Source organism: Parasteatoda tepidariorum, chromosome 2, assembly GCF_043381705.1.
Source record: "Parasteatoda tepidariorum isolate YZ-2023 chromosome 2, CAS_Ptep_4.0, whole genome shotgun sequence".
In the NCBI taxonomy this organism is placed as follows: domain Eukaryota; kingdom Metazoa; phylum Arthropoda; class Arachnida; order Araneae; family Theridiidae; genus Parasteatoda; species Parasteatoda tepidariorum.
This window is the reverse complement of record NC_092205.1, coordinates 13,504,802-13,510,812: the sequence shown is the minus strand read 5'-3', so window position 1 is coordinate 13,510,812 and position 6,011 is coordinate 13,504,802. Positions and strand designations below refer to the sequence as shown.

Below are 6,011 nucleotides of genomic sequence, written 5' to 3'. Positions count from 1 at the left end.
ATATAAAGAGAGAGAGAGAAAGAAAACATGGAAAATAAACGTGGAATGTGTTCTATTTTCGTTTCCCTTCGAGTGCTCCTCACACTATTGCATTCATATTGATATATTTTGCTTCTGCTATACAAATACAATATTAGAAAGCACTTCTTTTTATGGATATAATCGGGTAAGCTGATGACGAGATATATCGTCACATTATTTTGTTATCCATCTTTTTAATATATATATACAGCCTATTAAGACATTTTTTGGCTACTTAAAATTTTAATGTTATAACGCTAGCCCTCACGAACAACCGGAGTAACTCCTAATCTATTGATCTAATTTCTACGTACGTAGACTCTATCTTAGTGGTTCGATGGCTTAACTTTAAATATGCTAATTAATTAAAACAATCGATATTTTAAGTAGCGATATCAAACTCAAAAATACTTCTGCTAAATAAATATTTTTTTTGATATATTTGAATTCCATACTCTAAAAATATGGGAAGTAGCCACAGTCTGGAAAAATAGAGATCCAATAATTTAAGCAGGTGAGTGATCAAAAGTTTGAGCTCCTTCATGTATTTTTGTCATACCTAGCCATAATTCCGAAATTAGTTAATCAAATCAAAAATAATTTGTGATTAAATATAAGTCAAAAAAAAATTTATTATTTTTTTTTTGTTTAATTTACTAATGGTTGAAAAAAAGTTTTATTGTAAGGTGTGCAAATTTTTACGCTAATTAAATCTACTTAATTTTAAGTTTAAAAAATTTTTTCGTAATTTGCGTTGAATTGCTTTATATAATAATAAATAATATTTAAATCTGCGATTTCTCTGTGGTGACATATATAAGTGAAATTAGATTGGCATTAGGGGCCCAAACTTGAGATTTCTAGATTTTTGACCCTATATTTTCCTGGTTGTGGCAACCGCCCATGTTTTTCTACATCTGATTTCGTCAAAAAAAGTTTTTTGTTAATGAGAGACAATGCGTTTTTAATCTAATTTCGTAACTTAAAATACCGCAATCTTAAATTAATTTGCACATTTAAGCTTAGGACCTCGAACCATTGAAATCGATTTCTAGTACGTGAAAATCTGAACATTCGGCCAAAAGTTATTCAGAGTGGAAAGCTTTTTTATTTCATGCGCTGTAAAGCTTGTATATTAGTATAGCTCTGCGCATTTTCTGAAAAATAGTATAGCTCAAAAGTTGGTGGATGTTTATAAAAAGAAATGATCATACATTTCAAGTGGTTTGTAATTGTCATTAGAAAACGTAATTCCCGCTATACTTTAGTGAAAATGTTTAGTTGGATAAACCCGAAAGGTGAAGATAAGTTCTCCTTTTGCGCTAATTCTTACATGACGATAGATTGCACCAATCTAAATAACAATTTCAAAGAAAGAAATAAACAGTTCGCATAGTTTAGTGTTATTTGAAACATGAGTGTTTCAATCGAGCAAAAATTCTTATGAACAATTATTCGACCCATTCTATTGAACATCAATTACAAAAAAAAAAAAAGTTTTTACTTGCGGTAGAAAGAATTATTAAATCATTTACTTAAAAGAAATAAAGCAATAGTTCCTCTAAGTTTAATAACTTAATGTTTTAGGTAGTTAAAGCTATGGAAAGAAAGAAAAGAAGAAAAGAGGAACGTAGAATAGTTATTTTTGCTTTATTTTTCCAATTAAATTGATCACGAATCTTTCTGTACAAAGAAGAATCGAATCTTTCGATGATTAATGATAGATGATTTTCTTATGTCTGGAACAACAATAATGACACTTCATTTATATCTAAGGATGAAAGTTTGAGCGTGAAAACAGAAAAATAACAGAGAATATTGTCGCCAAGAAAATAAAACTAATTTTAGCAGTTATAAAATGAATTTCGATTTACTTTAAATTCATATTCGTGCATTTAATTTTATGTACTATTTATTTTCAAAAATCGTGGTAAACATTTTTAAATTTAAGTGTTTAACGTGCTTATGAAAATCGTCCAAAATATCAAATTGATTGATTCGACATACATGTAAAATTCTATCGTGAACTATTTTTTTAACACAAATATATGTAAAAATTGTAACAAGTTATAAATTTAATTAAGTTTCAAAACATAAATTTTATGTTTTTCTCACTTGCAAATTTAAAAATGCAAGCCGTTTATGATTTTTATTTGGTACTGATTGCTTTTCTCGCCTTATAACTTTCCTTGTCTTATTATTATTATTATTTACAATTGTGATATCAATGAAAACTACACTTCTAAAATACTCTAGTACATTTTAAGCTTTGTTACAAGGATATGTGACGGTAACGAATTTCATTTTTGTTTCTTTTAATTCTTAACACGAAAATTCATTCGTTTTGAAATTCTCCCATCATGCCTGGAGGTAAAGAAGAGTTGAGTTGTATTGCTGGAAATAATAACCGTGTCATTCAGAGGCAGTGTATTTTTAACCTCTACTCCTTGCACAATCAGTCAGATTCATATGTAGAAAGTTAAAATATAGGTACAAGACATGGAGATAGCCTAATAGCGGTCATGGTTCACCAGTGTTATGACCACACAGCAAGGCACAACCTTCCTTAAAGAGAAGACTTTTAAGCATTCGGTGTTAAATTTGGGACTGATATTAAGACATGAAGGATACTTAAGTTTTGAAAAATAGCTTGGATTCTTTCCCCCCTCGTCTCTAGTTGTGTTAAATGTATTAAGGGTTATAGGTCAATGATTACATAAACTGTTTTCGTTTAAAAATGCATGTGAGATAGACAACAAACATATAGAATTATTTAGTTTTGAATTATGATTTAAACCACTCATCAAATAAAATTGATAATCTTTAAAGGTATGCAAAGAATGAAATTGCTGTTTGTTTAGAATAACTTGAGTTGTAGTATCGTTGGCCAGTAGATTGATTCATACCAGTGTAGAAGTTCTAATAACTTTAAGATAAATTCTCAAAAACATTATGAATATATATAGTTAAAATTAAATTATTAAATGAATATTATCTAAATGTCAATTAAATTAAATATAATCTAAATGAATTTTTAAGAAAAATTGAATTTATTAAGTTATAATTTTAATACTGTCTGATTTACTCTCAATTACTTATTTTATATAGAATCATGATTTCTGAGTTCAGCAAAAAATATTATAAATAGCATTTCAAAAGAAATGGAGCACAATTTCGCTAGAAGAAATATGTCCTGAATCAAATTTCATGCAGACATAAGTTTAAGCAAACAAATGCATTTTTTAAGAGTTATGCAATTTTTAAAAAAATTCAGTTATTTCTTTACTTTGGTCTGTTATGTAAAAAAAAACATATGTTTATTAATCTAAAATTCAAAGAGGCTATGACAATACTTGCTATTAAAACTTTTTCAAAAAGCTTTTTCCTATATTAAACAAAATCATTTCTTTATAAGCTATCTTTTTAATAAAATTAATGTCCTCAAAGTAATTTTTAAAAGAGTTTGACTATTTGAAACGCTATTTGAAACTCATTAAGAAGAACTGGTTATTTCTAAAAAAGTCGAAACTCAACTGTGACAATAAAATATCTGAAATTTTATTTATAATGTATGTTTTATTTCAGTTTAGAGTTCTTTTATTTTACAAATCTGTAAATTAATTCATATTAACAAATTGTAGTTTTATGTTATTTCTTCAACAAGTTTTGAACAAATAACAGATTTTAAAAATAATTTCAAATTATATTGGGAGAAAAAATAATATCATATTGAAGGAAAAAAATTCTTTTTATTTACCTTTGAGACCACTAACCTTTAAAGTTTGTTCAAAGTCTACATCTTGAACATATCTTTTAGCGAAAACTTCATTTATAAGCAAGAAAGTAAATAAATAAATGATATAAAAGATAAAGATAAATAAACAAAAAATTTAAAAAAAATTAAATAAATAAAAAATAAAAAAGCAAGTAGAAGTAAGAATTATTAAAAAAAAATTTCGTATATTCTATATTTATAGAAAAATCCTCATCATTCTCTGAGACTACTAACCTTTAAAGTTCTAAAAATCCTAATCTTGAACATTTCTTAAAGCGAAAACTTTAATTACAAAAAAAAAATAATAATAATAATAAATAATTTTAAAAATAAATAAATAAATAAAAAATAACAAATACAAGTAGGAGAATAAATTGTTAAAAAATGTTTCTTATTCAATATTTTTCAAATGCTTAAATTTATTTTAGTTCGATATTTACAATTTTCTTTAGTAATATGTATCCAAAATATACGTTAGTATTATAAGTACGAAACATGTAAAAAATGTATATTTCGAAACGGCGTGTAAAAGAATATCTATTTCAAACATATATTCTCTTGTGTAAATAATATATTTCAAACATACAAATAAAAAAAAAGTAGCAATGTCAAAATAATTCCGGAAAAGATTAAAAATCCTCTTACTTCGCTTTTGGACACTAAAATCTTTTTTTAAAAATAAAAGACCTTGAACATATCTTAAAACATAAAGTTCAAGTTTAAGCAAAATAATAATAGCAACAGCAAAAAACAATTCTTCAATAAGAAAAAGAAAAGGACGTAAAATTGTTGAAGCAAAGAATGATACAAAATAAATTGTTAACTCAAACTCACATTTGTGTAACTCATAACCGCAACAGATTATAAAATGAATCCACACACGATCAGAACAAGAGAATAAAAAAATGAAAAAAAGCTCATTGTCCGAAAATGAGTATTATGAACTATTGTTGAACATATTCGAAACCTTTAGGACATCGTAAATGGTTCAGTAAGAAAAAATTACTTATGAATCTTGGTAAGGGGTGGATATAAAGACACCCGCATCGGGGTGGGGCCGCGGCCCCCTTTTTTCTTGTATTTTTGCGAACTTGGTCATCATTTGAAAGGTTGATGGTTAAGAAAGAAGCGATTTAAAGTTTCTCTTTTATTCGACAATCGCGTGCTGTTCCGGCTGAGATGATGCCAACACTATTTTCTTTATTTTTACTTTACATTCAAACGACCGTTTTTCATTTATTTATTTATTGTTTCTTTCTTTCTTTCTTTATTTTTTTTTCATATTCGAGGTCCGCTATTCGGCTCCTTTTTATTTCAGATTGAGAGGACTTGGTTTCCCAGCACGTGCGAAAAATCACTCGCCTGAAACTGATGACGTCAAAACTGCGTTAGTTGGATCGTAGATTAGAACAAAAGGTATCTTTTAACTCTAACCGTGTATTAAGACCAGAAATATATCTAAAAGTCACATAAAGTAAAAAACCGCCTCACGGAGGAATTGGTTTTTCAGGATTTAAGTTCATATTATATAGCTTTTTCCCCCCAAGAATTTATACCAAATAAGATAAATACCAAACCTTTATCAAACATCTTTTAATACCCAAGCAAATTTGTACGAAATTCGCTCTTTAAAAAGACTATTTAAGTCGAAAAAAATGAGGGGTTTATGTTTTTCAATACGTTTTTTAATAAGTTTTTCAAAAGTCTGAAAATGTGCCACGTATAATAGAAGAATAGTCAAAATTTTAAATTTAAAAATTCGAATAAAAAATTTTTGCTTTTAATATTATATTCCAAAGTTCTTGTATGGCTGTATAATATAAGAGAAATAAGATAAAATTCATTTGCCTCATTATCAAAAAATTACTTGAATTATTATTATTATTTTTTTTTTAGGAATCTCAAAAGTGATTCTTTTGAGTGTATTCATTATCATACATTTATTACTGCATTCGCTCATTCCTCAACTCAACTCATTTTCATTCTCTACAACTTCAATCACAAATAAACCGTAGCCAAAAAGACAAAAAAAAATTTAAATTTCATTTCCTAACCAACGAAATATATACATATATATATATATATATACCTTTAATAAAAGTATATCGTAAATAAATTGGAATGCTTAAAATTATTATTTGTAATTTTATTTCAATAATTTAAATTACTTAAATTCCTGAGGTTTCAAAATTGAAAGTATTGAATTCAAGAACAT

At 26.7% G+C, this 6,011-nt stretch overlaps 1 long non-coding RNA gene across 1 annotated transcript in view; it reads left to right on the top strand.

Moving 5' to 3' along the window:
- The window catches only part of LOC122271104 (uncharacterized), a 14,132-nt gene that overhangs the window by 7,686 nt on the left and 435 nt on the right, over positions 1 to 6,011 (top strand). The window contains exon 2 of the long non-coding RNA XR_006226166.2: positions 5,115 to 5,212. This is a non-coding gene — a long non-coding RNA (uncharacterized lncRNA). The remainder of the gene's footprint in view (positions 1 to 5,114; positions 5,213 to 6,011) is intronic.